The sequence below is a fragment of the Magallana gigas genome, chromosome 7, assembly GCF_963853765.1.
Source record: "Magallana gigas chromosome 7, xbMagGiga1.1, whole genome shotgun sequence".
NCBI classification, from domain to species: domain Eukaryota; kingdom Metazoa; phylum Mollusca; class Bivalvia; order Ostreida; family Ostreidae; genus Magallana; species Magallana gigas.
Genome location: NC_088859.1, coordinates 29,877,868 through 29,895,702, shown reverse-complemented (window position 1 = coordinate 29,895,702; position 17,835 = coordinate 29,877,868). Strand labels below are relative to the sequence as shown.

Below are 17,835 nucleotides of genomic sequence, written 5' to 3'. Positions count from 1 at the left end.
ATGTCTTCACCTTGTTAAATCTTATTTATAATGCTAAATAAATAGTTGCCTAGTCTACTTGCTGGTATCACTCGTTTTGCCACACAACCCATGCTTCTATGCAACTTACTTCAAATGACTTGGTAGGTAATTTTAGTTTGTTAAGCGCCTTCACATCACGTGACTTTGTTAATATTTTTATGGCAGTTGTCAAATAGGAAGAATTCAATTATAGAACTTCGAATTACTATTTTCTGATTTTTACTTTTTTAGTGAGAAGCTTAAAAATTATTTATAGATGTGGGAATAAATACAATTAAACAAATTAAATCAAACAATTATTGTGGGTCACTGTGGCTCCAGAAAATATTGTATACCATAAAGCATTGAATTGCCCTGTTTTTATTTTTAATTCAATGCTTTTAAAAGAAAAGTTTTTAAATATTACAAATTACATTTACAGATTATGCATGTACATCCAAGTCAAGCAGGAGAAAACATTGATATTATGATGATGGAGAGCAGTGCCATTTTTGTTTCTTCTTCTGGTATGAAGTTGACCTCATTAATCGAGTGATAATACTCCGGCATGGTTTAAAACAGGAGGCTCTCTATGAAAGTAAGTCATCAAAATTATTTTTTACATGTTTAGATACCCTTAAATGTTATAATCTTAGTTGTTCAATCTAACAGGTGTTGAAAAGTCAAGTCTCAACCTGGACTCGAATCAAGGGCCTCTGTGGCTCTAACCAGCTTTTGAGACCCAATATATTGACTGACAGTCACACACTTGTTAACCCAGTTACATGTGGACCAATTAGAATCAGAGATTCTATTATTTCTGTTGATTTTAGCTTGAGGGATATATATACAGTGAGGTCTATGTCCACTCTCTTTGGGAACTTGTCTATACTCAGAGGCCTGTTTAGCAATTATAAGTGCTTGCTATAAATCTTTGTTTCCTCTCTGACTGAATCATAATACTTTCATTAGGGCTCGGCCCTGTAGGCGCCTTTTGGTGATTAGTCTGCCCGTCCATCTGCCTGTCTGAGATCTCTTGTTTGAAGCATATCAACTCTTCCCTTTGCCCAAAGTGGCTCATACTTCATCCACAAAGTGCCTTTGAGTAAAGGGTGTGCAGTCAGTGATTTTTCTACACTAAATTTGGGTCCGAATATCGGCCCTTTCCCCTAGCAAAAATTATCGAATTTTTCCCAAATTTATCAACATTTTTTCCCAATTCAATCGATAGAAATTTTTAAAAAGATTTTGCACATCGATACTGACGACCCGAATTTTTTTCATACAACTTGGCAAGCCTCCATTTATTCTTCGTCGGTCAAGCGCTCCAATATAAGCCATTAGATATATAGACCTTTCAAGCGCTTTTTAAACAATGATGTAAACGTGATTTGTGAGGCAATGTGGCGTAATGTCGCATAATTCGAAGTATTACATTAAGAAAATTAAGAAAAAAGGGGCTACCCTTGGAAAAAAAGAAAGCATCATATTTGTATTTGCTTCTGTTCATTTTATTTTAATTTGCATTTGATTTTCATCTTGGCTACAATATTTATACTGATACTGTTTTTCCCAATGTGATCAAAATGTCGATGATTTTTCCCAAATCAATAGCCACAGGACCCTTTTAAAAAATGTAGAAAAATCACTGGCAGTGATCTTGAACCATGTTTCAAAGGTTATAGGTCATAGCAGAATTATTTTTAAAAAACCTTGTTTGAATCGTATCTTCTCTCCCTTTGGTCCAATCTGTTGCATGCTTCACTCACAGAGTGCCTATGGTAAAACAAATGTGCAGTGACATTGAATGTAGTTTTAAGGTCAAGGGCCAAGGACCTTGTACCATGCAAAAATTCTTTTTTTCAGAGCATATATACTCTCCACTAACCCATTTGGCACATACTTTACCAAAACAGAGCATTTGAGTAAAAGGTATGCAGTGACCTGAAACCAAGTTTAATGGTCAAATGTGAAGGTCATACCAGAATTGTATGAAAAATCATTTTCAGGAGTACATCTCTCCATTTGGTTCAATCTGGGTCATACGTCACCCACAGGGGTACCTTTAACCAAAGGATATACAGTAACCTTGAATAATGTTTGTAGATCAAGGTCATATTGCATCATACAAAATGTTTTTTTTTAAGAGCATAAATACTCTTCACTTAGACGTATATATGGCTCATTCTACACATAAGCAGAGCTTTTGGGTTAATGGTTTGCAGTGACTTTAAATCTTTACCCCTTAGACCCCCCTATCCTTTAACCCTTAATGACGTGTTTTGACGACTACTGCCATATCCTTAATGACAACTTTTAACGCACTCTATATACAGCAGTTAAAAACACCCCTAATTACCTGTTGTTTACTATAAACATCGTAAGATATATACCCTGCCATGTATACAGTAGAATTCCCACCTGGTGTAAATATAGAAATCACCTGGTTTACCTGCGTAAATAGAGGAATTCTGGGACCGCGTACCTTGTTCAACTTGAGAAAAATGGCGGACTTTGATTCAGACTACGAACGTGTTTTGGACATCATTGATGCAAGTTCGGGGTTGGAATTTTCAGGATTTATTAGCGAGGAAACCGACATAAGTTCCGATGATGATTCTGTGTCAGAAGATTGGGAAAATGCCCTGGAGAATGACGGTACCGATGACAGAACTCCAAGGTGTGTTTTACCTGCCGGATCTAAACTTCCTCTGGATTTCGATGTGAAAAGTGCTGGTGCATTGGATTATTTTACTTTATTTGTGCCCATGGATGTCGAAGATCACATTGCCTGTGAAACCAATTTGTATGCGGAGTTAGTTCAGCGAGAAAAAGGAGAAATGGATGACAGGTGGACTGATATCTCGGGGCCCGAGATTCGCGCGTTCATCGGACTCAACATTCTTATGGGAGCTTCGCCGCGCCATTCCTACGAGGATTACTGGAGGGATAATGACTTCCTTGGTTCGCCAGGATTTAAGAACACCATGACTTACAACAGGTATGAAAAACTGTCCAAGTATATCCACGTGAATACAGCTGCCGCCCGGGAAAGACGATCCGATCCAAACTACCATCCCATAAACAAGGTGAAACCTCTCTACGATGTTACAAACCAAAACTTCCGAAGATACTACCAACATTCAACGGAAATATCCATAGATGAGGCAATGAAGGGGTACAAAGGAAAAAGTGAGCTTCGCCAGTATATGCCAGATAAGCCAAAGAAGTTCGGGATCAAGTTTTGGGCCAGATGTGACGGTAGGACTTCTTACATGTCCATGTATCAACTCTACTCCAGGAAACGCGACAGAACCCCCATTCAGCTTCAGCATGGCCTTTGCTACCGAGTTGTGCATGACCTTACTCGAGATCTTGGGGGACTCAATCACCATGTCTACCATGACAGATTCTTCACTGGAGTGACTTTGGCTACAGATCTTCTCCTGGAAGATATCTACACCTGTGGAACCCTCAATCCAAACCGGAAGGAGATCCCCCCTCAACTACGACAAAAGAAAGCCATCATCAAACGACAGATTCCCCAGCGAGGAGATTCAGTGGCCTACAAAAAGGACGGTTTATCAGTCACCGCTTGGAACGACAACAATGTGGTACTCGTCCTTCACAACAGCAGCTCTAGTGATCCTGTGAGATGTGAGCGTCAAGTAGGACGGAAACCGCCAGATGATCCCGCAGCAGAAAGCAATCGCCGACTACAACCGGTTTATGAATGGTGTGGACCTACATGACCAAATGAGGAAAAAGTATTCGTGTGGACGTGCCAGCAAGAAGTACTGGAAATATTTGATGTGGTTCATCATTGACTGTGCCCGTACCAATGCCTACATCATTTTCCGGGAAGCCTCCGAGAGGACTCTCCGAAGGAAGCGGTTCACTCAGTTGGACTTCGTTACGGAACTTGGTGAATCTCTCATTGGAAACTTCTGTGGACGAAAGAGACTGTTTGTCAGAGAAATTCTATCTCCCCTAGACGTGAATGACAACCAGATGCCACACGTTCATGTGAGGATGGAAGGCCTGCGCCGTCGATGTAAACACTGCTACGCCAGAGGTGTAAAGAAAGAAGTTGTGAAAGGATGTGCTGTGTGCAATATTCACATGTGTTCTCAATGTTTTCTTGAGAAACATTGAACACACTTGACTTTCCCATGATGCAAAACTGCCCTGTGATTCTAAACACACCTGTGATTAAAAACTTACCTGTGATGAAATTTTACCTGTGTCTACCTGTGTACCTGTGTCAACCAGCAAGACTTAGTGTAAAACTGAAAATTTATTTATGTTATTTTGTAGTGCATAATTTATTTCATTTTAGTGGCTAGTGATTGTAGTGCATAAATGAACTCTTCCTTATGGTTGTTGTTTTATTTATTTATTTATTACAATTTGTGTAATGTGTATTTATTTACCTGTGCCAATAATTAATAGAGCAAAGTTTTGAATTGTGCAATGATATACCGTATTTTCCCGACGACTCGTCGATGCGGACGACTCGTCGAATTGCTCATTTTTAGCCATAATTTTAACAGAATCCTACGATACGTCGATTCAGATGACACGTCGAACTTATCCCTTCAAAATGGTGTATAAAACTGCAGTAACATTATCAGTGTATGATGCCACGATGTCCCCGATATTGCTACCAATTATTATTAATGATTAACATTTAAACCATTACTCTTTATACTTATGCATCATATTTTCAAATACCGACAACATCTACAAAGTCGCTTGCATTGTAAACAATGCCCGATATCGCGTGTTATGCAAAATTAAACTTACTTTGACAGAAATATTTTATTCCCATGCATTAATATAATCACCCAATCTGACCATCGCCAGTGTATTCGCCATTACGTAACCAGCCACCTGTTGACTCGGCGTGGGTCAATGTTTGTTTAACAATTTCCGGTGTCAGAGGCATGCACCTGTCTCATGTCGGACTTCAAAGGGGGATCTCAAGTGCAGAAAGCTTAGCAATTACTATGATTTGATGAAACTTGTTTACTTTGTATTCAGTAATACAGTTACACGCTATTATTTTAAAGAGACACTGTTAGAATAGATTGATCATTTGTACGACTTGATAATGACGATATACGACATACATACGTTTCCTAAATTTTTTATTTAACAATAATCAATGAATTGGACAATAATTAATTAATGAACTATAATCACTCTTATAACGGTTCTCTTTCTGTACACAGTGAGTGAAATTGCCGTATAGATGTCAGCCTTAGCAAGATTATCAACACAACCGGGATCAGTCTACCTGTAAAAAAATGGAGTTGATAATTGCCGATTATGTATTTTAAGATTGATTTTGACCATAAAATATTTCTTATTTATACTTTCCACTAACAACTCTTTACTAATAAAATAATAAAACTTTAAAACATTCCCCAGACCTACTGCAATATTTTTTTCCATCCAAGTTTGGTTTCAATTTTACTGCGCAATATTATCTTCCAACTATAGTGATATATGGAATCATGTGACAATGTGTTTATAAAAACGGAACAGTAAAACTTTTAATTGATTAAAAAAATACACCATTGTTCAATAACTGTTATTAATATGTATTCTAGTGTTAACAGATTAGTGAAAATGATAATAATTAAAGATGAACATTGAATTCAACAACGTAATTTTCAATAACACAGCCAGCTCAAGATGATTAAAACCAAGATTTTTATTATTTTTTTTCACAATTTTCTGACCTCAAGCCTTAGACAAGTCGATCAAGACGATAAGTCGAGTGCTATGCTTCAGAGAAAAAATACCGACTTATCGTCAGGAAAATACCTTACTATGAAAATCAAATGTAATCTATGAGTAAATCAATGCTGTACTCAGTTAGAAAAATAATTGTTACTTTTTTTCTGAAAATGAATATATCTTCCAATTCACACCTGTAAATATTTTTTCAGGTGAATAAGTCATTATTTTTGCAAAGTAAACAAAAAGTTGTATTACTACTCAATTAAAATGGTGTATAATTAGACAATAACTTCATAAAACTCTTATTATGAACCATTATATTTAGGGCCCCGCAAGGATTTGCGGGTGCCCTATAGTAATCACTCTGTCCGTCCGTCCTTCTGTCCGTCCGTCTGTCACTCTTCTGTCCACAAATTTCCTGTTTTTTTCTAATAACTTTTTTTATGGTTGCCCAATCAAGTTCAAATTTGGTATGGTAGTTCAGTAGGCAGAAATACATATTTTGATGCTAAGTTTGGTACTCTATGTCTTCTGGTTTGGAGCTGGGGTGGTGGGGTAGATTCCTAACTATGCATAAGAAGAATGGGCAAAGAGAGATAACTGCTGAGAATGAATGGGCAAAGAGAGATAACTATTGAGAATGTTACCATTTTAAGGCTGTGCAATATTTGTCCTTTAGGATTAATTAACCTTCCACAGGAAGAAAATCCTAAGCTTTATCTTCATCTGTCACATTGAGATTAATTACTGCACTGCCTGTGTCTGCAAATGAACTTTGTTTTGAAGTTAAGGTCAATTTTGAATGATGTGTAGTATTGTGTACATTCTTTGAAATATGGATTTAAAATATAATATTCATATTTTATTTTGGTTAAAATACCGTACACAATGATTTATAATAATTTATTGAATAGAGGCAAAGCCTAGGTATCATTGCATTGGTATCAATTCTTTGTTTTTTTAACAAATTTTATTTTATCCCATGTTAACCCACTATATCCCGTGGATATGACTCATTGGATATTTTTTTGATATCCCACAGTTGTGACTTTACAATGGGATTTGCCTAGGCATAATGAAGTAAAATAATGTATAGAGTTTTATAAACAGTGTAAACATTGATTGCGGTGTATAAAACATGGGATAAATAGAATCTCATGATTTGTAGTATAATATGATTTTTATCCAACTTGTATGTTTTATCCCCTCACTAAGGCTCAAGAAAAAAACACTTTAATTGTTGGATGAAAATCATATCCAACTACAAATCACGAGATCCTATATATTCCAGTTCTTTACATCTTCTGCCGGGCATTTATTTTTCATCATTGTTAATATAAAGAGGATGGAATTCAAAGTTTTTTTCACTTCTCTATATTAATTGTCATAGCGGGGCCCTTCCTGACTGGTCAGTTTTCTAGTTTTCTTTGTTTTCACTGTTTTGAAATGATTTACAAAGTGTGGATAGCAGTGGATTATTGATTACAGGTGCAATAATTATATAAACCAACCTTGTAAAACTTGATAAAAATATTGTGATATGATGCCATTAAAGTTTTAAAGATAATTTAAAGATAATTTAAATATAAAGATCTCTGAAATTATTTATAATGATGTTTCTTTTATATCTTTTAAATTCAGATTTATTTATTTACCTGTTTGTACCTGTGTTTTCTTTTTTATGGTGACTTCAATCACATTTGTTGTAAAATATTAAGAAAGAATAATTTATTATGAATCCATTGATATATAGTTTTACTATGTTTATGAACAGTTGAAACCTGTAATAAATTGATTTCTAAACACACTCCAGCTGTTTTCATTTCATCTGAAAAAGGTCTAAGGGTAGCCCAGGGTAGAGTGTTAAGGATATGGCCTATGCGTCAAAAGGTGGCATTAAGGAGTAAAGAGTTAAATCAAGTCAACGTGAAGGTCATAGCAGATCTCTTTATATAATGATTTTTTCCTTTTTGGTTCATCTTCCTCTGGTTGAACGAAAATGCCTGTACTTGATGAGTAATGAGATTGACTTGTATGTTCTATGCCAGCTCGAAAATTTAAAGTTACAGTACAGGCAACGCGGATCCGGTATAGGCCCGCGTTACCGTCACAGTATTTTTATTGTTCCCGCGATACACCATCGCAGTTTTTGATCGCGGTATGGATTGCGACCGTGATGACGACGGTGTGATTTACCATTATTCCTGCTGCTGCTTGTTGTTGTTACTTTACCTGTACTTTACATTACAGGCAATGCGGGTCGCGTGCAGGGGTGAGCAATTACCATCGCCCTACGCCCGGGGCTACCGATTTTAGAAGTCGGGCTAGCAGAAATCCTCACTGTGGTAGCCCGTCGGGCTAGTAAATAATAACGATGATAAACGAAATCAGACTTCCGTAAGTGTCATTATAACGTCGACTGATTTTATGTACGACTTAACTGTTATGCAAAATCAAGATCTCTCATTCGCTTTAATGTATGTGCATTGTGCGTACTAATCGCTGGTCCACATGACAATGACGCTTAACGCTTTGTTTCAAACATGGAGAAGTACCTGACAATAAGTAAGCGTAAACATTCTATTGTTCGCCTTGATGACAACAATAATCAGCAGTTGGGTACTACTGATCGTAATGTCGATAAAACTGATGCCAAAGTTGAAGACACGATGCCTAAAAAACATGAAATATGATAAAACAAAAAGAACCCGGAATTATTTACCACAGTGGGAAACGACATGGCCAAGGTTGATTGATTAAAAATAAAATAACAGTAACAATATATATTGTTTGCATTTTTATCTATTTGACATTGTTTACAGTTTTAATCCAACTAATATGAAGAAAATGTTGGGCTAGTAAGTTTTAACTTTGGGCTAGTAAATTTGCTACTGCCAGTAGCCCCTGGGCTAGTAGCCAATTTTTGTAATTGCACACCCCTGGCGTAAATCCACGTCAAATATGCGACTTCAGATTTAAGCATAACAGCTGCATTGTAAATAAATTGTGGTCCATATTATTATAAAATTAACAAATTATATTTATGAAATAGAATTTCATGAAATCGGAAACTACATTTGAATTACAACATAACATGATTATTATGCTGTTAAATTTTGTGATGTGTTAATAAGAACACATATCTTTGTATTTGACATGCTTATTTCAGTTATTAGTTCTATTAGTTGATAATCCTGTTTTTATAACAATCTTAGAATTGAAATATTTTCATTAGATGAACTCGTATCATTCCAGAGCAATTTCATCTTCTCATTTTATAAGTTGACACGCATAGCGCCGTAAACTGTCAGTACATGTGTTTGTTTTAAATTGAGACATAAACAAATGTCGGGTATCAACTAACAAATCTATTTTTTCCATTCAATAATAAAATTATCATACATATATAAAGTTGGTGCTGCGTTAAAGCACATGGAATCATAATGTATTATGTCAGTATGTGTTTCCTGTGTATACGGTACATATAAAGTTTAAGTCACGATCATTTTCTGTGTATACATGTAGTGATTAACAAACTCAGGGTAGAAAACGACCTGGTAAGGTTACGAAAACGGGAAACGGGTTTACATATTTGTTGTAGCTTTATATTCAATAAGATTACATGTACATGCACACATAAAATGATATCAATACATTTACTGAAATGTTTAAATGTGTTTTTATCCGCATGAAATACTTTCAAAACATGTTCTTTATTTCTTTGAAATGTGTAAGAACATAAGAACGGTTTAACAACATTTCCTTCTAAAAAAAATTTATCTAGTTATTCTGTTAAGATAGAGAGAGAGAGAGAGAGAGGGGCTCGGTCGCGAGCAAACGATAACCTCTGTCACGGCGGGTAGCTGGTACACCATCACAACAACATGACAAGGGATACCCACAATATCTTTCGATTACATAATTTTATGCTACTCTGGGTATCTCTAAGGCTCCTTACTCTCTATTTGTTATAATTCAGTTCAGAGAGATACACGTTAATTTGATTTTTTGCATTACGATGGGGCGTATTCAAAGGTGGCAAAGAAGTTGATTAGGAAGGAGAGGCTGGTAGACACCCGGCATCTTCCATCTCTCGCAACTTGGCCCTCATGTCCTGCTCACATCCAGCATGCAAGACCACAGCTCGATCGACTTCCTCAGGCCGGCCCCACTGAACTTCATACTCATTTCCACACTGAATATTCAAGTCAGACTGAGTCTTGAAGAACACACGGCTGATTGTTGTTGCAAATTTAACGCACTAGAAAGTGGGAATCCTCGCGCAATGACAAACGACGAGCCATACTTAAAGTAACGCAAGACAAATTCACTTAAACATGAATTCACAAAAAATGTTCTTTACACTTAGAAGACCTGGTAAGAAATGAACGGAACATGCTAAAAATACTGGGGTGGTAATTTTATAGGAAGTCCTATTTTTAATCACTTGCTCATCATTAGTTGACACGCATGGACTTCAACAACAAACAATACAAATGTAGGCGGACCAATTAATTGTTAAGAAAACACAATCACACTGCGTACACATTTATAATTTTATTGGCAATTAAAATCATTTTATGATAATTTTTATTTTAAAGACCTTCTTAAAATATGATAATTAAATGGAATCGAAAATATTTTATTTGCAATTGCTGCACAAGTATTAAATTAAATACTTTAATAATTTATTCAATAGCTATGGAATAAAAAAAAATAGTAAAAAAGACTCCAAGTATTTCGATTATAATATCTGTCATAATCTGGTTAAATAATTTATTTGTCATTCGGGGAGATAACTCCCGCTTGTATACGATACTTTTCCATCGATAATTTTACCGTGAAGGGGACAGGTAGATGATGAGTTTACCGTGATGGGAAAGCGGTATATCTGTCTCACCTGGCCGATCACCTCGATGTGTTTATACCGTGACCGGGCGCGGGAAACACGGGATCCGTGTTGCCTGTACTGTATATGTGTAGGTCAAAGCAAAATTCTCTGAAATGCTTTTCATCCAATTGTCCATTATCTATTTTAAGTGGGGCCCTTTGAGATGGTCACCATCTCAACATTGTCTAGTTGGTTTAAACATGGCACATGACTTCTTGATTTTTTTTTATGCTTGACTGGTGGGTTTTATATTCAGCAATAAAGCTTATCTGGATATATCATTTTATTTTATACATGTATAGAAACCATGTTTCATACACATTCTTTTTATATGGAGTAGTAGAATAAAACTGCAGCATAGAGATTTGCTTGAAATTAAAAAAGGTTGCAGTGAAGATTATTGAAGAGTATTTGATAGATGAGAATGATAATTGTACCCCCTGTTAAAAGAAGAGGGGAGTACACTGTTTTACCCTTGTGTGTCTGTCCGTCTGCCTGTCTGTTCATCCATAACAAAAATTATTGTCACATTTTTCTCAGCAGCAATTCATCACAGATACTTTAAACTCTTTGTTTAGGCATGCCATATGGTGGGATTCATTTTTAAACAAATTAAATGTCAACTTCATGTTAAATGCCGACTTTGCTGATTCTGTATATCATGTATATTCACATCAGAGCATGGTGTCTCTAGTGAGCTTTGGCTAACAGATATCTTGTTTCTAATGCTTATCTATATGTCATTGCATACATGTACTTTTTAAAAAAATTATGTATTGATGCTAATATGCACCTTATCCATAGCTGTGGGTCACTCATTGTAGGTTCTTCTTTGCTGCAAATACACAGTCTCTCTTTTAAGTATTGGTCCTTTGATTGATGTAAGTATTTTTTTTTCTATTTATTTATAGTTTCCTTTTGAAAACTACATTCTTGCAAAAGAAAAGGAGAAAAAAGAAATGGTGGACAAAATTGCTCTGAATAGTAATAATGAGCAATCTATGGCAGCATTGTATCAACAAACCTGGAATATCTAGAATACCCCATTGTAGACTACTTTAGTATCCCAATCAACAGCTTCATCTTTATACTGTGGAAATTGTCTTTGATATCTCCTGGCAGGCTTTTGATGATAAAAATGACAGAGGAACCTGCAGGAACAGAATTTACAGGTAAAACTCTATCAAACTGAACACAAGATTAATATTATTTAAAATGAATTCTTTCACCAAATATGTGTTCATTTGTAATTTCAGGATCAAGTCCTGAAAGAAATCATGCAGAAGCCTAACTTGTGTTTTCCTTCAGTTGGATGTAGGCTACGTCTATCATCTGTGAGTAAGTCAGCCTGTCTCCACTTTGTTTTCTTATTGTAATAACACTTGGTTAGAATGTTGATGCATATATAGCTTTATAACGACTATTTTCAAATCAAGTTTGACTTTCAGAATGATTACATGTACCTGGTAATCAAAAAGGTGAAATGTAATCAATTTTGAAGTAATTTTTTTGACTGGGTTACTCCTGCATATATTCAACTTTTAAAACATGACACTCATTAGTGTCCCCGCTCTGTAGATGCTTGATAGTGTTCAGTCTGTCCATCCAATATCACTTGTCCAGAGAATCTTTAGGTGTGCAATGACATTGAACCTTAATTCTGGCATTTCTTGGTCAAATGTTTTGGTCATAGCGTTCCGTTGTGTTAAATCTATGTCTGGACCATATATTTTTGGCCCATGGCGCAATCTGTAACATACTTATTCACCCATAAGGAACTTTTAGATTACGGATGGGCAGTGATCATGACTGAAGATTCTAGGTCAGAGGTCAAATCCAGTTTTGGACCATTATTTCTTTTCCCTTTACCCAATCGTGCTCAGACTTCACTGTAAGACTGCCTGTAAGTGAGGAGTGTCTCTAGGTCAAAGGTCAAGATCATAGCAGACCTTGTGTAAAATTCTTGTGCAGATGTTTTTGACTCTTGGCTCTGTCTTTCTTCTGCTTTACACATAAAGTGTTGGATACAGGGTGTGCAAAGATGTGAAATTTAATTTCAAAATCAGAGATAAAGGTATATCAAGATTATCTACCAGGAATAGACATTCTCTGATTTTCACAAATGTAAAAATTGATCGCCTGAAAATTTGTAAGAAGAAATCCACATTGTTTGTGTAGCATTTGTTTAGTTTAGATTCAAATATTGTGAAACCCAGACCATATACCAAAAACAGGGCCTAAAGAAGGGAGATAAAGCTCAACCATCAGTGGTATAACACATTTCATAGAGTTGGGTGCTTTATATGGTAAATAGAGTACACTGTATTTGTACATATCCATAAGATGTTTTAAAGTTTTCATCAAGGACTAAGTAACAGAAATATAATATCAACAAATTCTTTATTCTTCAGATCAAAAATATTCTTTGGCTTGGACAACAGTCACCGTAACAAATGCTCCTCTGAACCATTGATGGAGAAGGCCACTACAGAAGATGGGCATCAAGGTTTTGATAGCAGTTCTTTGTCATTATATTTATAAGGGTATATACTTGAATGCTTAGTTACTTTGCAAGTGTCTGTATAACAGTTTTTTTTAAATGCATAATGTTGTTTAATAATCATCAAATTTTTTGAAGATCCAGCTTTAAAACCGGGTTAGTTGTATATGACATTGATCTACAAAAAAACCAAAAACAGTTGTATACAAACAAATTTGCAATCTATATGTTTTCAGCAGCCATGTTCTAGCTGATAGTGCAGTTCAATGAAAATATGATTGCATTTCTATCAAGTTCTTAAAGTCTCAATTAAGCACATTTTTTCATTAAGTCTATTAGGATACCTGCTAGTTTTTTTTGGGTTTTTATTTTACAATTTAGTTAGGGATTTTCTTAGTGTATATATATGAATTGACTGATTTATGTTGTTATGATTATTTTTTGTCGTTGGTTTTTGTTTTTATTTAAAAAATAGAATTCTTTCTTTGATGATTCATGCGGGATTTGAAGGTAGCGACAATACAGAAATAATACATAACCTGCAGTAACTTATTTATTTAAAACTCTTTACCATAGAGTTTGTATCAATTTAAAACTCTTTACCATAAAGATCATAATAATTTAAAACTCTTTACCATAGAGTTTATATTAATTTAAAACTCTTTACCAAAGAGTTAGTACTAATTTAAAACTCTTTACCAAAGAGTTAGTATTAATTTCAAAACTCTCCTCTACCATGAAGAACTTATTAATTTGAAACTCTTTACCATAGAGTTCATATTAATTTGAAAATCTTAACTATGAATAATTAGTTCATGCAGTTCACTGCTCTACTGGGTAGTATATTTTAAGGTTTACAGACTTCCAATAAGATTTAATAGATAAATATAATTTAGGCCATATGAAATTTATTTTTAGATTCTCATCCCCGCCCGCCCCTCTAAAAATTGACTGCCCGGATTTTTATTAAAAAATATAATAAATAGAATCTGCCGACCCCCCCCTCCCCAATTTTTTACAAATCAGGATGAGAATCTACATATTTTATGTAACCTTAGTTAAAAAATGTTAAATGATTTATTCCTTTAACAGCTCATTTTGATTATGGTTATGCCTTAATTAGAAGATTTATTTGTCCATAAAATAATGCTTATGATTTTTTTTTTAAAGAAAAAGCTACATTTCAAGTTTTTGTAGTAAAAAATTACGTATACATGTGAAAAGCTTGACATTTTATTCATGTTAAATTTCACAATGTCCAAGAAAAAAATATGTTCCCTAGCCATCATTTGGTTATGTCACAGACAATATTTTTATTGGCAAACTAGTATGTGTCACATGATAGATAGGGTATACCTCAGATAGTCCTTGTCTTGTGATATATCCTTGTCTTAATCGGTATGTCTTTGAAATATTTTTGTCCCAAGCTTTCTTGGCATGTACACATGGAATAACAAATTACCAACTCATGCAATCATTCCTTTAGCTATGGCTATGTTTTCCTCTGGCAAGTAAAACTTCTTTTAATTTCATTCTAAGGTGCTCATATCCAATTACACTTTAAAAATAGGATTTTTACCACTCTGTCCCCTAGCCACATTGTTTTCGTTCAAATGAAATAGTGACAAAATAAGTACAAATTGTTCTTGTATCTGTTTTTCCAAAGAAATGTTTGAATAGCATCTCTTCCTTGCTTTGATTTGTCGTTTAAAAAAAAGCTAATTTTGCAACAATCTTGCTTTCATTTTTTTAATTATGAGAAGAATATTCTTTTGTAAATAACACTCTTGTCTCTGTTTTTCCAAAGAAATGTTTAAATAGCATCTCGTCCTTGATTTGATTTTTTTGTTTTAAAAAAACCTAATTTTGCAACAATCTTGCTTTCATTTATATTAATTATGAGATTTACTGAAGAATATCACTCGAGTGGACACCTGTAGTAGCTGTTATGAGCATTCATGTGAATTTCAATGGGAGACATATTTTTCTTATTTTTATTTTATTTTCTTCCAAATTTTGTCTCGACGGTAACTTAAGACATTAAGACCTCAAACTTGAAACACAGATAAATGTTATTGATAAGAATGTGCATGCCACCAAAAATTTGAATTTGACCTATTTTATTTTTCAAGGTCGAGCATTTTCTAATAATATTGTCTAGACCATTACGCAAGATATTTTAGACAAACAAAATACTTTGATTTAATGGCTTCAAACAAAAATAATACACTGAAATATACTATTGTTAAATATTTGACCTTGACCCTTTTCTTTATTCAAGGCCAAATTAAGAAAAAAAAATGATTTTGTTTAAACCATAACTTTAATATCTTTCGGCTGGTTTTGCAATGAATTCATTTTTGTTTCTGTCAAAAATGCCATTTGTGGTCTTATGAATGGTGGACAGCATGTGAACATCCTGTTTGTCCTGATACTTCACTGATAACAGTTCCTCCTGAAAATTACTTGTGAAGTATGTAGTTTCTGTTTCATTTTTATGGCCTCTGAATATAACATGATAATGGCGATCTTAAAGTGTCTGGAGATCGCTAAGTATGTTCTGAAAAAAGAACAAATTAAAGGAATGTCCCCATCATCCAAGCGTTTCTCCTAATGTGATGGATGAGGGGCATTCTTGGAAGTCAATTAATCTTCAGCCTCAGACTGTCTTCCAAGAATGCCCCTCATCCATCACATCCACAATGTCTATGGCATTGGAAATCCCATACCTCTTAAATGCTTTTACAATTGTATTCTTTGGCAGTTCCATCCATGCAGCTAGGATCTACTGGCATATGGTAGGAAGATCTGTTTTCTTCTTAGTCCGCCTTGGGTGTAGCTGTGTTATTCAGCATCCACTCATTTTATTTTCTTTGAAGGTTGCAGGGGCAAACCTAGACTGAAATTTCAGGGAGACTTCATTTCTCTCTCTGGGAAATTAAGGGAGACTTTTCTGATTTTAGGGAGAAAAGGCATGTTTTGCCAACCTTCACAAATCTTTGTGTTGGCCAATATCAATTTGCTCTTATTCAATTATCAAACTTAACAGTTTAACTAATTTATAAGTAATTGCAATTGTTAATACTGTGTTTATACACGCACACACACACATATATATATATATATATATATATATATATATATATATATATATATATATATAAATGTATGTATACACACATGATCATGAATGCAATATAATGCATGAAAACTGTTCTCATGGAGATTATTTACCACTCTGTAAAGTTACTCATTAATCACAGTTAATATTCACAATGCAAATAACTTTCGCTTCTTTCCTAGCTTCCATATTTTCAGGGCCTCTGGAAAGACAGTATGTCATGGAAGAACCATCTTCAGAAATACTCATTAAATCATTCAATGAAATGTTGTTCAAGTTGGTTCTCAGTCTAGATTTAATTCTGTTTTGGGTTGAGAACCCTCTTTCACATGTTGCACTGCTGACTGGTTTCACAGTACAACAGTGAATCAGTCACAATATTTGGCATAATATCTTCATACTTAGATCCATGCAAGGTTAAAGCACATATCACTGAGGGACTGGATTGATTAATGGATAGCAAAGGGGTTGGCAAGAACAGCAATTTCCTCACTTCCATACTTTGCTAGTTCTTTCTTGTGGGCAGATGTAATATGAATAGGCTGTAGCACTTGCATTTTTTTTAATGAAAACATGTTCCTTAAATCTGTATCTAAATTTGCAACAATGTAATCCAAGTACTTCTGCGTGATACTTGTTGTTGATAATTCCTAACCCTAACCACTCTTTTTCCCTATCATGTCACATTTAAAAAAAATGATTGAAAATTTAGGACATGTCCAAGATATGGAAACTTGCTACATGTACCTTTATGTTTAAATTTAAGTAGATGAACTGATATCTTAATACAGGCACGTAGCATCAGGGGGGGCCAAGGGGGGCCTGGCCCCCCCACTTTTTCTCACAGCAACTAATTTTTTAAAATTTACATATAAAAAATTGAATTATCATGGAGTTGGCCCCCCCACTTTTTTTTAAGATGTAAAAAATTGATATGGAAATAAGAAAATTAGGATTGAAATTGAAGTTATATACTATGCCAGCCCCCCCCCCCCCCCCCCCCCCCCCCCCCCACGGATTAGGATTTTGAAGATTTTGGGAAAGTCTTATTTCCTTTTTTTTTTTTTGCTTGTCAAGATTTTTTGGATGAGTCTGGCCCCCCCACTTTCAAAAACGATGCTACGTGCCTGTAATATCAATGTTATTATAAAAATTTAAAATTGAAATCAATTCAAGTATTATTTGATATATTTGTTATGTACTTACAAGATGCATGTCACGCATGATTTAAAGTTTTCACTTGTTTTTCTGTATAAGCGTTGTCCATTTTTAAAGAATGACACCATGTACAGTGCCATTTATTTTCTGAATCCTTTTGATACCAGTCAAAGGAATCTTGGGAAATTTCCTTTGAAAATTTCTTTCTTGAAGATTCGTTTGTGTCATCTGGTCTTCTTCTTTCTCGTTGTCGCTCTTGTCTTCCAAAAGCAGATCGTCCTCAGTCCCGTCCATGGCGTTTGATTTCTTGAAAGACAATGATCTTCTTAGGCAGCTCCAACCACACATCTAGGATCCACTGGCATGTGGTAGGGAGATCTGGCTTTCTGCATCGTCCCCCTTTGGTGTAGCTGTGAT

At 34.9% G+C, this 17,835-nt stretch overlaps 1 long non-coding RNA gene and 1 pseudogene across 1 annotated transcript; both read left to right on the top strand.

Annotated features, from left to right (window-relative positions):
* Positions 1 to 31: 31 nt before the first annotated feature.
* Positions 32 to 11,973, top strand: LOC105331289 (uncharacterized). Its single transcript, XR_010707937.1, has 4 exons — positions 32 to 122; positions 443 to 598; positions 11,551 to 11,811; positions 11,896 to 11,973. It is a non-coding gene; the product is annotated as an uncharacterized lncRNA (long non-coding RNA).
* On the top strand, positions 1,658 to 4,219 carry LOC117684406 (piggyBac transposable element-derived protein 4-like; annotated as a pseudogene).
* Positions 11,974 to 17,835: the final 5,862 nt, after the last annotated feature.